The sequence below is a fragment of the Martes martes genome, assembly GCF_963455335.1.
Source record: "Martes martes genome assembly, chromosome: 2".
Taxonomy (NCBI): domain Eukaryota; kingdom Metazoa; phylum Chordata; class Mammalia; order Carnivora; family Mustelidae; genus Martes; species Martes martes.
The window spans coordinates 28,663,237-28,682,722 of NC_137889.1; the positions used below are offsets into that span (position 1 = coordinate 28,663,237).

General features: G+C 40.1%; 1 protein-coding gene and 1 pseudogene across 2 annotated transcripts in view; both read left to right on the forward strand.

The window, feature by feature from the left end:
* Positions 1 to 19,486, forward strand: part of NRG1 (neuregulin 1) — a gene marked incomplete at both ends in the record, with an annotated part of 1,090,467 nt that overhangs the window by 342,701 nt on the left and 728,280 nt on the right. The gene's annotated exons all lie outside the window — the stretch shown is intronic.
* On the forward strand, positions 17,045 to 17,944 carry LOC308338993 (RNA-binding protein EWS-like; annotated as a pseudogene). Its single transcript has one exon. The product of its transcript is annotated as an RNA-binding protein EWS-like (transcript).

Below are 19,486 nucleotides of genomic sequence, written 5' to 3' on the forward strand. Positions count from 1 at the left end.
GTCAAGTTCTTATTAATTTTTTAGCTCCTTGATTCATTCATCAAGAGTCCTTTAGGAAGCTAAACAGACAGAACTGGCAGGCCTGTCATTTGAATTTGTTGTTATTGTGAGTGTTTAGTTCCCTACAACAAAAATACCACTTGGAACAATAGACTTCCTGTCAAGCAGACAGGGTTGGAACCTGGCTTCTGCTACTTAGCTCTTCTGTGACTAGGAAACCACTAAATCTCTCTGAATCTCATTCTGTTTACATCTGTTAAATGTAAACACCATCTCACAGCCTGTGAGTAGGGAATGAAGGCATTTATCTAATTTGTCTGGGACGGGGCCTAGCAAATACTAGTTGCCCAATAAATACCAGTGCCTCGCCCTTTACTCCTCTAAAAACTTCTTGTTGGCATTTTCCAGCCATCACCCTGGTTTTTCAAAAAGTGCTGTCCACACACGGACTGGATTTAAGTTAAAATTCCCGATCATCTTCTCCATTTTGTATTGATTAATACAATTAATCTGATTAGAGGTATAAAATCATCTGTTGAATTTCTAAAAACACCACCACCACCACCACCTTAAAAGGAACAACCTATTAAGTACTCTATTCTGGTGCTGAGGTTGATAACACAAGAGTGAATTTTTAGCACAGCTTTTGCTCTAAAGGAGCCTTACATTATTAGTCTTGCCTGTGAATTAAAGTTATCAGACAATGTCAGGTCAGCCTCTTATTGCTGAACAGGGAACGGCTCAAAGATGCCAGGAGAACATAGGAATTGCTCCTGATCCTCTCCTGATGGGTCAAGGAAGAATATCAGATGCCACACTGAACAATAATGCCAGTAGTTCTGGTTAATCTATACAGCCTAATTCAGGTAAGTTCATGATTATCTTTAAGCTTCTTTGAAATATTGAGAATAACCTGTGACCCCAACAGGCACTTTTAACAGTTCCGGATTGTGAACTACCTGGAGTACGCATGACCAGGTTTTGTGAAGGGAGAGTGGGAGTAGAGAATGACATAATTAGATTTGCCTTAGAAACTGCAGTGGCCATGTTGCAAGCTAATTCAAGTGAGAAATCATGGGAGGTTTGATGAAGCGTGACTGAGAATCAAGAGGAAGGGGTGGTCCAGTAGGCTCACTAATGACCAGTGAGATGGGGGACGTCAAAGAGAAGACATCTGTACTGCTCTCATCCATTAATCTCATTGGTACTTTTAACACCTATGGGGGTGGCATGGTTTTATTCCAGGCCATCCTTTATGTGGTTGGGGTTTTCCTTGATGGCTGCTAAAGCCTTGGGGACAAATGAGTTTTTTCAAGAATGAGAAAAGAAGAGGACTAACAATGAAAAACGCTGAAGAGGAAGTGGCAAAGGAGATCCACTTTCTTCTAAACCATTTCTTCCAGCTCCTTTGGATTCCTGTGACCTTTGGCCAGCTGTTGAGGGAAAGTTCCTCTCTCTTATGAAGCCTGATCATCAAACCTGGCAGTTTATTTTATTCTGCTTTTCTGAGTCACATTAGGCTGCAGTTTAATGAACTCTGTTTCCCCCAAATCTTGCATTTCTTTGGGAACTTCCACAATGATTTTGATTTCTAGTCTAGAGATTGACTTTTAATAGCCCATTCATTGTCAAAGAAGTAATAATTGTCACAGTACTATACTCAAACTCAGTTGATGACCAAAACCTTTCCAAATGAACATCTCAACCCCAGACACCTGGGGACTCTTTTGTTTTCCCTCTCACCCTCTAGGCAAGGGGAATATGCCTGAAAACACGCCTATATACTTTTGTAGTGAGATTTAATAAACATCATAAGACAAATGTTCTCCCTGTAAGCAGTTATAATTTGCTGTATTTCTATTCTTATTCATTTATCTCGAGTTTGCTTTAGGTATTTCTAGTTCATATGTAATGATGTGTCTCTCAGTTGAACTTTAGAGATAACTTTCAATCTTTGGAATTTTTTTCATAGTTTCAAGAAGCAAGACTTTTGAAAATTGTGTTAGAAGGTTTGTGTGTGGGGCACCTGGGTGGCTCAGTGGGTTAAAGCCTCTGCCTTCAGCTCAGGTCATGATCCCAGAGTCCTGGGATCGAGCCCTGCATTGGGCTCTCTGCTCAGCAGGGAGCCTGCCTCCCCCTCTCTGTGCCTGTCTCTCTGCCTACTTGTGATTTCTGTCTGTCAAATAAATAAATAAAACCTTAAAAAAAAAAGGTTTGTGTGGGTTTAAATTAAAAGTAACATAATTTACTAAGAGCAGCAGAGTATAGTTCATTTAAATTGGTGGAGACATACAGACTTCACTTTGGAAGTCACTATAAATCAGAGCAGTAGAGCAAAAAGCATTCACTGTTCCCTTGCTGGTCCTTTCAGAAAGGTTGAGAAGATTGAAAAGAGAATCTAAAACTTTACCCTCAATTTAAAGATGTTTGATCAGGAAGTTTTTTCAAGAGAATATATCTTGCTCTACACATTATTAATGAGAAATAGGTTTACTTAACTAAAAATGAATTCATTCGTTGGCCCCATCTACAAATCCTTTACTTGAAACAGTTCTTTGAATTTTTACAGAATTAGTATCTCACTTCTTTACAAAATAGTTTGTGTAGACTATGAGTAGTCTTTAGACTTGTAGTCTAAAAGAGGGTTCTGTTCTTTTTCAGTAAGATATGGATCTCATCTGTTCAGCCATGAATGTATAAATTGACAGAAACAGAACAGAATTACAGACTGATGTATTCAGGAGATGCCATGGTTAGGGGTGTGAGCTTGGGGTCTTGGCCATTCCATTTACTAGTTGTGTGACCTTGGGAAACTTAGCTCTTTGTGCTTCCCTTTCCTCTTCAGTTCAGCAGAGGTAATAATGGTACTGTCTGTCTAAGTTGAAGTAAACAGCAGATGAGATAATGAGTGGTAAAGAAATCGAGAAGGAAGAAGCAATGTGTGTTGGCTTCACTAGGGACATTTCTCACCCAGAACAAAATTAGGGATGCCTTTCTTTACAGTAAGAGAATATCCTTGCTTTCCCAAATGAAATTTGAATATGGTAAATGAAATGAAACATGAAAGGAAAATTAGGAGCTATGATATTCTAAGATTTAAAAACAAGTATAAGAATGGTCACTTTCAATTGTGCAAATAGCCAAATCTTTTGATGAGGCATAGTGAGCAATCAGACACATACATAACAATACATCACATTGAAAAGTACTGCAATTAAACTTGTCAAGGGAACAGACTTCCACTAATGTTATGTTGTGTTTGGATTTGATATTCATATATTTTATCTATTCCTGTTTCATTCCAGTGGGACATTATGGAGGAATTGCTCAGAGGCACTCAACTTCAGTATATATTTTTGGAGTATGTGAGAGAAAATCCCAAAGCTGGTTACTAAGAGGTTTTGAAAGTTGTATTCATCTTCATACCTCAAAGGGACAGCTATCAGAAAGGAAAAAAAAAAGACTTATAATTTTCCAATAATAAGATTTATAGAATTACCAACGATTAGTGAAGAGCCTTTGCTTTCCAACCTTGCAAATTACTCCCATTAGTTAATAAATTAATTAATGTTTCCTATCAAGAGGTGCTCAATGATGGTTTGAAAAATCACTAACGGGGATGTGGAGAGAATTGAAGCTTAGAATAAATGACCTATAAAGGACCTTCAAACTAAGATTTTTGTATTTTCAAGAATTATTTTCACTGTCACTTGACGTTCAAATCTAATCCCTTCTCTAGGGAACCACTTCAGATTAAAGAAATTTCAAAAATACCCAAGCAATCAATATCTAATTCATTTAAGTCCTGTTTCTTCCCAGGCCTGCTGGGTGTAAGCTTGGCGTTGCCTGCCATTTCTCTTATATTCAAGCACTTTGGGAAAGGAGCCATCTTTTTAGATCATTTTCTCCCTGAAGCTTGGAAGCTGTATCTATATGAAAAGAGGTGACATAGTAAGCCTAGTGTATTAAAACCTTTTCTAAGAGAATCAATATAACTTTGGAAAGGTTCATTTATATTTAAAGGAGAAAAGAGACAAAAGTATAAATGGATATAACATATCATGTAGAGCCTGAAGAATGTAAGAAAGAACTAAGAAGTTATTGCTTGTTCTTCTATTCCCAGCATCTATTATTATTTGACTTGGAGGGATGTTCTGGATCTCTAAGTGAATATGTTTTCTCTTTTTTCTACATAAAGACAAATTCTGAGATTTATTTTTTTGGTATTGGTTGCAATTATCTATCATCCCTGAAAATTCCTGTAGTGACCAATGATGCCATAGATCATAGGTTCTAACTAGTACAGGCTGTGTCAAATAACCAGTAGGTTCATTAGAAAATATGGACGTGAATCCTTGAGTTCTTTATCCTCATGTTCCAGTCAACAAAATGCATTAGCTAAATTACTTTTTTCCCACTATTTTCAGTGAATATGTTGTGCTTTTATATTACTATTTTTTTTAAATTTTAGTAGATTGAATATCTGAATTTTTAATTTTGGTTTGTGTTAGAATGGTTGTACTTAGTACCTCTGGGCACAAATAAGATACTAACAATTTGTGAGCCAGTGAAACCAATAATTATTGTATAATTAACATTATGCCATTAACTTAAATGAACTTGTAGTATGCAAAACACCTCAGTATTCTCACACATATTGGTGGTTTTCAAAAATCAACATAAGGTGAGCCAGTGCTTACTTATGATAGACAATTGTGTATCACCTCTTTTCTCTTTGCTAAAGAAACCTCTCATTTCAACCTCAAAGGTGTTATACTTGGCTCCTTTCACCTTGGTAAAACAATCATACACTTTGTAATTTCACTTTCTAGCCATCAAACACAATAAAATGGAGCAGTTTGTGCTTTTATTGTACTTACCACTATCAGGGTTCTCCCATCGATAGCTTAGTAGACCATGGGCCACTGTCAAAGCTGGAGGAGGTCATTGTTGAGAAGACTTGGCAGTCAGTAGAAGTTATTTCTGTAACCTATCTCAAAGTCAGTTATGCCCTTGTAATAGGTAATTTGTCTGGGGGAATTCAGTTTAGAGTGATATGCAAAGATAAGTTTTGTATTACTGGTAATGGATAGAAGATGTATTAGAGGAAACTGAGATTTTTAAAACTTACATATTCTCTTTTCTAAACATGCCATTGGCTGGGTTGTGAAGTTACCTGACAAGTGAGCAGTAGATGCCATATGGAACCCCAGAGTTCTGGCATGGACAGTAAGATCTATCAGACTGGGGGCTGTCTGGCTTCAAAACCCACATGCCATCAGACTGAAGTTCATCATGGTGAAGCACAGAAAAAAAAAAACAACAACAACTGAAAGGCAGAGAAGTCTAATCAACAGGGTAGAATGTGGCACACATTGTCTGGGAAAACGGAAAACAGATGGCAGTAAGGGTTCTACAACATGGAAGTCTGGAAAGATACAAGAAGGTGCCCTGATAGGCAGAGATGAAGTAGACATATTTGGAGAGACAGGCAGGTTTATTATAAAGAGAAAGAACTCTAGAATAGGACTAAGATCCCATGGACAGACTCTAGTCTTAGCTGACTGATTTTCAAGGGCAATGCTGGACTTCGGCACTAATCATGGTAAGATTTATAATACCAGACATAATGCTAAGGACTCTAGAAATTATTTTATTCTCCTAAAACTATGAAGGGCATACTAAATGGTCTTTTCATTCAACAGATGAAGAAACCAAGCCACATGGAAGTTGTTACTCACCTAGAGTCACACAGATAATAAGTAAGAGAATCAGCATTCCTACCCAAGCAATCTGACCTCAGAGTTCATAGGGATTTATGTGATACTCTGGCAGCTAGGTTATGAAAGCTTTGACTTCAACACATTTGAATAAAGGGCCCACAGCTGATACAAAAAATGCACAAGACAAAGTTCCATCCTTAAGGTCAAAGTGCAGGATCAGACTGGGTCTAGTGGTGCAGTGATTTGGGATGAGCTTTTGGCCAAGAACTTGTCACCATCTTTCCTGGCCACAGACAGAACTGGTTCTAAAGGATGGTGAACTGCTAGATACTCAGGAGAGACAATTGACAATTACGAGAAAGAGAAGGAGAAGAAGTAGAAAAATGCAAATGTCAAGAAAAATCAGGCCTAGCACATAGTAGGCACTTAATAAATGTACGTGAACAAATAAGTGAAACAGAACTACACATGTTCAGGGAGCTATTATTCTGAAAACTTTTTTGGTAAACGATATTTATTGCAAGAAAAATCAACCTCTGTGGGTTTTAAGTAAGATGTTATCGTCTATATTCTATCTGTCTATTCAGAAGTGGAAGGGAGATTTACTTTTTACTCTATTCTTTTTTCTGCTTTTATGCCTTTTTTTTTATCATGTTTATATTTCACTTAAAAAATCACAATAGGAGAGAGAGTCTTTCCTTTTTGTGACTTAGCCTGAATCCCATGTTTTCTGCAGCTTTCCTACATCTTAACCACATAGGAATTTAGAGACCTAACCCACAAAGACTCAGTGAACCTAATCATCTTTCCTAGACGTGCTTTAGTAATCTAGCAAAGGCATTAAGATTAGAGACCTATTTCCCACTGTCCTTAAAGCTATGTAAAAAAAAATACACAAGAATTTCTACTTCAAGGCACCTATATGAAGACCTTTAATTGCCCCAACTTAAGAGATACCCCAGCATCCTAGGCTAGTCTATAGCTTTATCCCATTATTTGAAATTGTGCTTGTATGTGTTTGAGATATTTTTCCTATTATCTATTATTATAGTTTCCCCACTACAATTCATGGCACAGTGCTTCTTAAGGGAGTTGCTTGATACATTTCAATCTTAGAAACCAATTCTGAACTGCATTTTCCTATTGAATATATCTGGCACATTCTGGATCTAGTGAGAATAGCCTGTGTATATTACACTGAAGTAACATAGATGGGCTATCATTAGTAGAAGGGGGTTGAGTAAACGTTGATATTGAAGAAGATTCATGAAATATTTGAACACAGTCACAGTCCATACCCAATTCTCTATGGTTGTTTTTTGTAGACCATGAAATCATAGCTAAAGTCAACTCTGGTTCTGCCCTAATGGAGAGGAACAGTGGCACAAATAATCCTAAACCATAGATAATTCAAATGCATTTCTACTTGGCTTTTGAATGCTTTTTATGATAATTTTCACAGCACATTGCCCTTCTAATTATGTTTTGTTTTGGGTAATATTGAAATTAACTTGTATTTAGTGATTATGTGCTATCTGATTGGATTAGAGAGGAGCCCCAGGAGTGTGTTAGAAAACCGCTGTGTATGATCCTCAGTACTTTACAGGACGGCCATCCCAACAGTTAAAAGGCTTATAGAAATGGAAATGTTCTGACTAGCAGGCAGATAGCTCCAGGATTTCAGTTGCATGAAATTTTTTCTTCTTCTTCTTCTCTTTTTTTCCCCCTTTGGAGGCATGGAAAGTAACTCAAAAGAAAAGGAGAAATCTGGGTACATTAGCACTAGGCTTTGGATAGTAAGGAGTACTTAGACCTGGGTAGCCTCAGACAGTGGTATCAAAAGCAGTCTAAGCAGTCAAGCCTGAAAGTAAGGCAGTGGGTCAGAATGAAGTAGCAAGCAGAGAGGCCTTGATAAGTAGTTTCTGTAGATCCAAGCAAGCCACTTGCTTAAAGGCTTAGCATGCAATCAGACATCCACAATTCCACAAAAACCAAGGAACAGGGAACCACCCCGACATTCTTTGTAGTGGTGCAAAGGGGAAGTCACAGAGAAGGACCACTCATGAGGCAAGATTCTACCCAAGCCAAGCAGTGTAGGCAGAACAGCCACTCACCACCCTTAGCAAGACCAGAGCCAAAGAGAAAACCAAAAAAGTAAGTGGCCACCTGCTTATTTGATTGAAGACGATGCCAAAAGCACCAGAGTACCATCTTTAAGACACTGGTCATGTTTGTTAAAATAAAGCCTCAAACCCTCCCAGAAAAATCACTGTGATGAAAATGTTGAAGAAGGAAATTGCTTGTACAGCAGGCCTTGGGGCCACCACCTAGAGACACAGCTTTCAATTTAAATTCTTTCCAGTGCTGAGAACAAGACTGGATTTAATCCCTGCGTTCTTCAGAATCCCTTTTAAAACACTGGCCAGAGGAGGCCATCCCTCCCTTTTGTTGGTTTCCTCTAGTACTCCTAAGGATTTTCAATTTTTTTCTCCACAAATATTAATAAAAGAAATAAAAAGGAAATAAAATAAGAGGAAAAACTAGGCATGTATGGCAAGTATAAGATAACTCTGGTTTAGGTTTCCATGAGCTGACACTGATAGATTATTCTTGGCTGTCGGGAGTGCTGGGTTGAGAAGGGCTCAGCAGCTGAGAATGCCATAATTGATTTGGCAAATGTCTGCTCAAGTGAAGAAAAGGGAGTGTTGACAAATTGGCGTCATCTTAGCCCCTCTTCACTTTTTTCCTGAAGAACCAATACAAATTAAATATCACTTTATTTTAGTTTGCTTATTGCGTAATTATTATTCGAATGTAAACTCCACAAGAGCAGAAACACTGACTTGTTCCTTGGCATCTAGAATAGGACATGAAATGTGGTAGGAGGTCAGCAAGGATTTGCCTGACTTTCTGCCCTCATTTAATACAGATCCTGTCTCTGAAGTTGCAGATACCATTGTGCGGTACCAGCAGAAGCGATTTCCAGGGTTTGCTAAACCCGGAAGGAATCAGCATTTTATTTTTTTCTATCTATGTAGCAGCATCAAATTGGACACCAAGTTTTCATCTGAGGGATATGCCTCTTCTGCTTCCAGCAGCAAAAAGGTGGTGATTGACACTATGAGAGAGACTTTTCTGCCAACTGGAGAAAAGGCGTTACCCACGATAGGCCCATGCTGTAACTAGTATCTTTGCCATCACTATATTAGAGTAGTCACGTGTGTTCACAGCACCTCCATTCCTCCTTCACTCTCCCATTGAAGAGTGGAGCCTCCACTTTTGAGACTTCTCTCCTCACTCTTCCTTTGTCAGCCATGTTAGAGTCCTCCCTGGCTACCACCAGGAAGGCCATTGTAGCTCTTTGTAATTCCTGTATAGGAAGGATTCCCCACCTTGTCTGTTTACCCCATGTGGCACACCTTCCATCTGTTTACTTTTAGTTTGTTTTCTGTAAACTTGAACTTTCTACAACACATGAAAGTACTGTTGAGTTTCTTCTTAAACCTGTGGTATTTCTTACATTGTAGGATAACCTCAGGAGACATTAAATTCTGAGTATTTAATGCCAACATGATATATTGGGTTCATTTTTAAAGCATTAAAAGCCTTTCTATACATCTTGTTTCACCCTTCAGAGGAATTCAGAGCTTTTTATTGAAGTAAGACATTTCATAACCATGTCAAGTTACTTTGAGGGAGAAGTTAACTGACTGAGCCTCAGCCAGTCCTGGAATGTTTGATGCCAGTCATCTCAAAAGGGCTCCATCTGATGTCCGTGCCACCTGAGCACTTTTCCCCAACAATCGCCTTTCCTCTCCCATGCTATCATTGGTCCTAGACCAGAGGCATGGAAGTTCATTTACAAGACACACAAATACCTAACCACTACATGTGCATGTCCTCATGTACCCCTGAATCCATTCTGATTTTTTTCTCTTTCTCTCTCCTTTGCTCACCCATTTACAAAGAGGAAAACCTAGTCTTCCTTTTTCTATCCTAAGAGCCTCATCTCAGGAGAAGTCAGTAAGGCAGCCGAAAACACCCTCTTGAGAATTGGGATGTCTCTTTTATTTCTGACAGTTTTTAAGGTGTGTGTGTGTGTGTGTGTGTGTGTGTGTGCGCGCGCGCGCGCGCACGTGTGCATGTGTGTCTCCGAGGCAGGGAAGTGGTAATAGTGTGTTTGACAAGGCTCAGTCAGGCAAAACACTCCTAGTTATTCATCTTTTATTGTAAAACTGAGGCATGGGTAGGCAAATTGATATTGTCTATATTGAGTAAGTCTCTGATGCACTGATTTGTTTACCCGAATTAAGCATACATAAAGTGACTGACAAAGAAATACAAATACATGACAAATACATAATGAAGCATACATAAAATAATTGACAAAGGGATATACTGCAGTTTCATTTGGGGGCCAGTAATGGCATACTATGAGTGGTTGTCAAGCCTATCTTTAAACTTTCATTATATTGCTGGCCTGGCTGCAAAAAAAAGAAATGATGGCCTGACCTATTTGCTCGTGAAAGAATTCATTCATCCTCCACAATGGTTCTAAAAACATGAACTTCTCAGTAAATTCAGATATAGCTAATGATCATTTTCAGGATAAAATGAAGAAGGGCTCATAGTAGCATTGGTTTCCCAAATGCTAGTTACTTAAATGTTTCCGGGTCTTCCTTCTCAACTCACATGGCTACTCTGCCCTTATCTCCTAATAATGTTGATCTACTTAAAAAACGAAACAGAGGATCATAGAGAAAGAGAGGGAAGAATTAAACAAGATGAAATCAGAGAGGGAGATGAACCATAAGAAACTCTTAATCATAGGAAACAAACTGAGGGTTGCTGGAGCAGAGGTGGGTGGGGGGTTGGACATTAAGGGGAGCACTTAATATAATGAGCACTGGGTGTTATATAAGACTGAAGAATCACTGACCTCTACCTCTGAAACTAATAATATGCTATATATTAATTAATTTAATTTAAATAAAAATAAATAAATGAATAAATAATAAAACAATAACAGCAGCAAAAAATAACATTGATTTACCTGGCTGTCATGTCAAAGTTAAGGGCAAGTGGGAGAAGGAGTTCTGGCCTGCTTAAAGAAAGTTCTCAGTTTCTACAATAGATGGCAGGTTCAGGCCTGAACATGTCACGTGACCTTCTAGCAGCAGTTCAACTATCAATTTCTTTGCTTTGCTTCAGACCGCTCCCCTGACTTGTTACTTCTATCGCTTTGAGGGCTCTTGATCTGTTGATCTTCTGTCCTGCTGGGCCACTCCATGTCAATGCTGGGTCCAGTAGTTCCACCCATGGTCCCTCTCAAATGCAAGGAACATAGATGTGGACCAACTTGAAGCCTTAGAGATCATCCCAGGCCATAATGTCCTCTTGAGCCTTAATCTAATGTTAATATCAAAATGACTCGATGACAGTTTAGGAAATCTTTAGGCTAATCATTTATGTATTTTTTCCTTATCTCTAAACTCCCTTGGCATTGTCCAAAGTGTAAGCTCTTTTTGGTTAGCAAACTTCAATTTTCATCTCCTTTAGTTCTGCCGCCCCACTCTCACTCTCCACTGCTGACCTAGCCCCATGCCTGTTGGGTTATTGACAAATCCTCCACATTCTCAACATTTTCGCCCTGTATTTGAAACGTAGGTCCTCTTTAAGGACACTGGTTCCCTGCAGCCCAAGTTCCTTTTCCCTAGCACACATACACATTTGTGACTAGAGGATAGGAGTGGCCTGCAGGGAGTGATTAACCCGGCCGCTTCCTTCTTGCCCATTAGAATTTTCAGATATTTGCCAAAGTATGGTCATGTTCTCCCCGAATTGTTCTCTTTGGTAGATCTCGCCACTGGGCTACATATAATTTATCCCTCCTCATAACTCACATTTATGGCCCTAGAAATGTCCTTCATGGATGGTCATGAGTGAATTAGGCAGTAGGTCCATGGTCTTACTTGGAGATACTTTTGTGTGGTTTCTTCGTTTGCTTGGAATGACCCATTAAACAACCTAACTTTACAGCTCCTGGGTCTCGGCTCTTCCAGGGACCTTTGTCACCGTATGTCCACAGCAATCTGTTTTCTCAGCTGCATCTCTTATGCGCTCTCAACAAGAACCTCTCATCTTTCCTCTCGAGCCTACCTGCTCTTTGACCCCTTTTGTACTCCCAGTCTTGAGTCTTTTCGAGCCCCTTTAGGCTTCATCTTCAGGAACTCGTGGTCACTCATTTGAATTTCTCCTTCACCAGCTCCCTTGACCTTTCAACTCCTTCTCTTTACAACCTCCCGAGTCCTGGATCAGATCTCTTCTGACTTTTGCTACTCCTAGAGCCTGTCATAGCTGGTGTAATGAAGGACAGCGCCAGAATAAATTATTTATCTTGATAGCATGTACTCTACATTGCATCCCAGGGCTGTTGGACGGGTCCTGGAAGTCCATGCAGCCCGTATAGCTCACACCGTGCCTCAGAGCCCAAATGACCAGCACTGAGAATGACTGAGTCCCCTAACTGGGAAAGGGTGATGAATTAAGCTGTTTTAAAAATTTCTGTTTACATGGGCCCATGCATAATAGGTAATTTTATAGGGATGAGCAAATGTGATTTTATCTCATGTACAAATTGGTGGGGAGAGATTTAGCAGAATTTCTAGGTTTTTTTTTTTTTTCATTTTTGATTTAGTTTGCACTTTAGTTCTTCTCATTCCCTACATCAATATCAGCCTCACCTCATAAACATATACCCAGAAAAAGTATGTCAATACACTCAGAAAAATTATGGCAATAGCCTAGAATATGTCCGGGATTTTTTCCTAAAATTCATGTACTTAAAGAGGCATACAAATTCATATATATATAATATATATATATATATATATATATGTAATAAACACTCATTTCTATCTATCTATATATATATATATACACATACAGGCATGTATATATATACATATGTATTCATACATACATACACACTATATATAGGCTTTTTGTTCATTGTTTTAAAAGGTGAGATCATAACATACACATTTTTAGATCAGAAACTTGCTCTTGTACCTCCCAAGTCCAGTGCTCTTTCAATCATACTACACTGAGTCCCATAAATTAGTATAAGAGGCTAGTCTGACAATACTTACAACTTAATTTGAGAATATGCTACAACGTAAGATAAATGTTCAGGACTGAGATAGGGAGAAAATAGAGAAGAGCAAGAATTCAGCAAAGTTCCTGTTAATGGTTCAGGGGCTGTGTGGATAGACCAAACTGTTTTTATTGAGCCAAATTTATCAACCAGTGGAGACTCATTAAGACTCCCAGAGTTTGAAGGGGCATCAATAAAAGAGAGAAATTTGTATTGAAGAGCTATGTAAGATATCTTATGAGAGGAATTCTCTCCCCGTCTTAATAGAGCTCTTTTCTCGGAGAAAGCCCTGGGTAGGCTGGGGTTGGAGATCCTCCCCAGGCTCTAAAGCACATCTGGAAAGGCTCAGCTTTCAAATTGGAGCTCCTTGCGCAGTGCTGGAAATATTTGTCTGGAGTGTTAGAAAGCTGTTTCCCAAGATGATAAAACTCGTGGCAAAATAGAACCTTCATGTTTTTAGGAAAAAAAAAAACACACTTTTACGTCACATTTCTTAATGGGGCATATATAGATCTCTTTGTCAAGAGTTCTCCTCTGCCAGATTTTTGTGCACTTGGTGAATGTCTTTTGTCCCCAAAGTACCCTGAGTACTGGTCCATTCAGTCATCAGATAATTCAGAGGCACGCCAACATTAGGCTAGGTACTGAATAAAGGGAGAGAGAGTATGGTTGCCTGGGCCTCCCACATCCAAGTGGGCCATGTGCTACCGAATATCCCGTGTGCTCGTCCCTCCAGATAATTCAGGGCGGACCTTTGGACCTTCGCTGACAAAATAGCGAGGAATGAACAAATGTTCCTTCAAGCTAGCTAATTCTTTGGTTATTATGAAGCTGATTGCATCTTCTGTATGCATGCTGAAGACTCCAGAGAGAGTCCTTGAAGATGTAATTCCACCAGAAGAGCTTTGCTCCAGACCCCTGGAGACACCCCACAACAAGGGCTCTTCAGCTCTGTCATTATGCGATGTGCTTTCACATTACGGGGCACCCGACAATTGAATACAAAATTGCTTTTGGTGCTGGGTTTTCTGTGACAGTTCAGAAACAGTACTAGGTTTCAGGCCTTTATTGTGATATCATCTTTTCCTTTACGTGCTCCGTATCCTTATGCATATAATTATAATAGTATTTTTTTCCTCGGCACACCATACAGGCATTTTTCTGCTACAGTCACCTTGCCGGTCGTGTTATTATCCTCACTTCAGAAAGGAGGTTCAGAGAGTTGAGAGAGTTCCCACCATGTCACAGAACTGTAAGAAGCAGAGCAGGAATGAAGCTCAGATCTCTGTGCTCCAAAGTCAGGGTTGAGCCCCCTGGCTGTGCAGTCCCCCACGGCTTGGGATCAAAAGAGAATCAGGAGATGGGGACTAAGCTGGGGCAGGGGTGTATTCTGCTGGGTCAGTTTTTAAAGGACAGCCTCATTTTCCAAAGCTGAATATTAAATGTTTACAGCAGGTACTTGATGCTAGTGCAAATATAATCTCCCAGAGCTGGGATTTTCAGTGCTTGCTGTTCCCACACAAGTACTATGAGCAACAGTGGGAAGGCAGAACAGGTTGGCTTTTTAGGGAAGGAGACAGTTTGGGGGAAAAAAAAAAAAGAAGAAGAAGACAGAAAGTGAAACTATAATTCTCAGTCCTGACAGAAAATACCTCTAGGGTAATTATGGCTGATCTGTGGCTTGTTTCTTGGGTAATCAGATAACCCAGCTTTCAGTGAGTGTCAATTTCTCTGCATCTCTTTAGTTAACTCTTTCTAAGTGTAGGTGGACTGTCCAGATAAAGTGGCCTAAATTCATGCTGGATGAGAAAAAGTCTCTCATGAGACCATGTGCCACAATATAAATACTCATTCACGTTTAAATTTAACCATTCTATAGCTCTTATATTTGTTTAATACTCGTTTTGCATGAAGTCTCCTTTGCAATAGATTCCTGGATGATGGATGTTAGCATGTCAGTATTTCAAGAAAGGAGAGCAACCACAGGGTGCCTGGGTGGCTCAGTCGTTAAATGTCTGCTTTCGGCTCAGGTCATGACCCCAGGGTCCTGAGTTCAAGCCCCACTTTGGGCTCCGTGCTCGGCGGGAAGCCTGCTTCTCCCTCTCCTACTCCCTGTGCCTGTGTTCCATTTCTCGTTGTGTCTCTCTCTGTCAACTAAATAAAATCTTTAAAAAAAAAAAAAAAAGAAAGAAAGAAAGAAAGAAAGAAAGAAAGGAGAGCAACCTCAAAAAGACTAAATGACCCTTGAAAGCTTCCCTATTGACTCTCTGACAGAGCTGGGGATTAAATGACCCTCAGGAGACACACCGTATGTGCAGTTTCTCTGAATTTCTCACGTGTGACTTCATTACACTCATTAGCTGAGCATGTCAGCATTAACTGAGGAATGTGTCCTGATCGATGTCTGCCCATTCTCTGGATAATTACTACTGTTTGGTAAAAGATTAGGAGTTCTGAATTCGCCTCCCTGGCAATGAAATCAGCTGTTTGGTTGATGTTAACATTACACAGTCAATGCCTGAATACTTCCTCAGCCCCCCACTCTCTACCCTTAACCCTGGGTCTCCCTTCATCTTTCTAGGTTTCTGAACTATTTTATATTAGCCAGGTATCTGGATGAACTAATTCCATGCAGTAACCCTGTGCTCTGACAAGAGTCCAATGACTTAGGGGCCCCAAGAACAAGACACTCAATAGCATTATTCTCTCTTGACATGACATATGTGGGTGTTAATGGGAGATGAAATTAGTTTATTATACACTTTAGAAAGAAATATCAAAGTATTGAAAAATGCTCCAATGTAACCAGAAGCAACATTTGTTTTCCAACTTTAATTTTACTATAAAGAAAAAAATTACTAATCATTACTCCATCTCAACTGTTTTTACTTTTCGGGAAATGGGAGATCAGTGGGCGAGGATCTGGCATGGGGGTGTGTATGTTTGCCTGCAGGTTTGCGTGTTACTTATGGCTGTTAATTATCTAAGAAAGGCGAATGCTCAAGTGAAGGGAAACAGACAACGGTTCATAGTGATTACAGAGCTGTGTTTGCACTGCTGCCAACTCTTGGGGAAAATTTCATATCTGCTGCTACAGAAAAAATACTGAAAAACATCAGTGAAACCTACAAATGAAATCCTGAAAACTCTAAAGATTTATGTCTCTTGGCAATTCAAAATAGGGATAAATATCATTATTTATGAAGACTAAACATTTGCGTTTCTATGCTACAGTATTTAGTAGTAATAATTATTCCCATATAGAGTTTATATTAATCCTGACCATGCTAATTCAGAGCGTGAGCTGTTATTTATCATTGTCTGTTTATGTAGTCAATTTGTTAGGCAAATGATGAATGTAATTTGCTTACTGTCATTCAGAAACCAGCAGTCCTCTAACATTTTAGAAGCATCTGTGTACAAGTGATACTTTAATTTTATTCAAAATATTCTTCTTTACTTGGCCATTAGTATGTTAACTTCAAACGCAATATGTTTATATCGAAATCTTCAATTTCTAGGATAAATCAGTGTCTCCTGCTTACTCTCTTGTTTTTGTTGATAAAACTATGCCCCTCGTCTTGGAACTTCAAAGTCTTCCTTAATGACTCCTCTTCCTTAAACACTCATCTCATGTTATTTATTCTGTCAAAACATCAAGAAACTCTGTCTTTCTAGTATGTTTTGCAACTATCTTGTTAGCTTCGTTTCTAGTGTCGCCATCTCAGACCGCTACTAATCCACTGGACTTCTTTTCCATCTCCCCGCCTACCATTGTTCTCCCTCCAGTCCATCCTATGCATCAAAGTTCCTCCTTCTTTGGCATCTGCAAACCATTTAATAGGTACCCGGGGGTACAGACAAATGAATCATAGGTTAAAATTTTAAAATATTGTCATAATTTTTAAAATAATAGTAAATAAAAGTAGTAGTAGCAATTATGAATAATTAGTTCATTATAATAATGATAGCAATGATAATGATGAAAAAATTATATCAGGAGAGGAAGAGAGAATTTTTGCATGAGGATATAGATAACTGGATCTCACAGAGTTTGAACCGTAGATTCCATATAGAGTCTATTTCTTCATTTATTCTTTATTTCTACCAAATCAGAAAGACCTAACTTAAAAGTCACTGTGAGAATGAGAGGGAAGGAGAGAAAATGGTACCCACGGATTCCAGACCCTACAGCCAAGCTGCAGCTGAGCAGAGCTATAGTGCTTCCTCCATCCAGCCTACTCCAGGATATGCATAGACCCCCCAGGCATGTGGGCAGCAAAGTTATGGAACCTATGGACAGTCCACTGATGTCAGCTATCCCCAGGCTCGGACCACTGTGACCTATGGGCAGACCAGCTGTACAACTTCTTACAGACAACCTCCTACTGGTTATACTACTCCAACTACCCTCCAGGCATACAGTCAGCCTATCCAGGTGTATGACACTCATGCTCAAGATACCACCACTGCTGCGCTCCCTACCACCCAGGCCTCCTATTCTATGCAGTCTGCATAGGGCCCTCAACCTGGTTACCCTACCTATGGACAGCAGCTGGCAGTTACTACACCTACACCACCACAGGGTGGTAACAAACCTGCTGAGACGAGTCAATCTCAGTCTAACTAGGGGATTACAACTAGCCCAGCCTAGGATACGGGCAGAGTAACTACAGTTATCCCCAGGTACTGGGGAGCTACCCTGTGCAGCCAGTCATGGCACCACCATCGCATCCTCCTACTAGCTATTCCTCTCCACAACTGACTAGTTATGATCAGAACAGTTACTCTCATCAGAATACCCATGGGCTGGTGAGTGGCTATAGCAGACTAGCTATGGTCCACAAAGCAGCTGTGGGTAGCTGCTAATCACCCATCCCTGGCAAACTGGATCTTCCAGAGCAGCAGCTACAGACAGCAGAGTTCATTCTGACAGGAGCACCCCAGTAGCGTGGGTATTTATGGGCAGGAGTCTGGAGGATTTTCTGGACCAGAAGAGAACTGGAGCATGAGGGGACCTGACAACTGGGGCAGGGGAAGGGGGTTGTTGATTGTGGATGCCTGAGCAGAGCTGGGTGGGAAGGAAGATGTGGTGAAATGGGTGGTGGAGAGTGAGGTGGTTTCAACAGGCCTGACAGCCTCATGGATGAAGGACCGGATCTTGATCGAGACCCATCTGTAGATCCAGATAAAGACTCTGACACTGGTACAATTTATGTACAAGGCTCAAATGGAAATGTGACTCTAGATAATCTGGCTTTAAGCAGCATGGAGTTGTTAAGGTGAACAAGAGAATTGGACATCCCATGATCCATAGCTGCTTGAACAAGGAAACAAGAAAGCCCAGAAGCTATGCTACAGCATTCTACAAAGACCCACCGACTGCCCAGTCTATCTTGGACTGGTTGGATGGGAATGATCCTTAAGGGAGCAAACTTCAGGTTTCTCTTGCTTGGAAGAAGCCTCTGATACAGGGTATGTGGGCTAGTATGACTTCCCACGAGGGTAATGGGATGTCACTACTACTTCATAGAGGTCCGGGGAACCCAGGAGGTCACGTGGGAGGCTATGGATGTGACAGAGATGGCTTTACCTCAAGAGAGCCCCAGGGCTCCTGAGGGAACCCATCTGGAGAAAGATACAACCAGCACCAGGCTGGAGACTGGAGTGCCCCAATCCAGGGTGTAGAAACTAGGACTTCACCTGGAGAATAGAACACAACCAGTGTAAGGCTGTAAAGCCTGAAGGCTTCCTTCCACCACCCTTTCTACCCTTGGGCAGGGATCTTGGCAGAATGAGCCCTGGTGGCATGTGGGGAAGAAGAGGCAGCCTCGTGGACCACTATGGTCCCCATGGAATGTTCTGAGGTGGCTTCCATGGTGGCCGGGGGAAGGACCCAGGTGGCTTTGATGGAGGAAGACAAGGTGGCCCTGATAAGCCCCCTGAACCTTCGATGAACAGATGGGACAAAGAAGAGGCAGGTGTGGAGGACCTGGAAAAATGGGTGACGATGAGCCCTGTCAGGGACATAGAGACTGACCCTACCAGACACAGAGACCCCGTGGAGCTGCGTTGACTACTAGATTTACTTTTTAAGCCAGAAATGTTTTCAATTTATAACAACATATTTATAATGTTGACCACGTTTTGATTATCCCTTGTCTGTACTTTGCATTTTTCACCATTTGTGATGAAAGCTTAAAACAAGTTAAACAGTATTTAAAAAAAAAAAAAAGTCCTTGTGAAGAGCAGGGTTCAGAAATGCGAGGATTCAGAAATTATGGAGAGTTTTCACTGTAGATACCCAGTGCCCTGTCAGGAACTAATTAGGTTGAGGCCATGCCCTACTCAAAAGTGGCCAGAATGTTGAATTCATCAACACAGAAGATAACTGACCAATGGATTTCTAATGAATTTTTGGGTGGATTTGTTTGTGATCATTATTTTATCATATTCATTTTTGGCATTAAGATGTGTTTAAGATGCCCAATAACAATACTGATTTATTTCCTCAATAAGTTTGGAATATCTTTAGGTAGTAAGGAATAAACTCTTGTCAACTAATCTGTTTATATCAAAATTCACTCTTTTTAAGAACTTTTCCTCT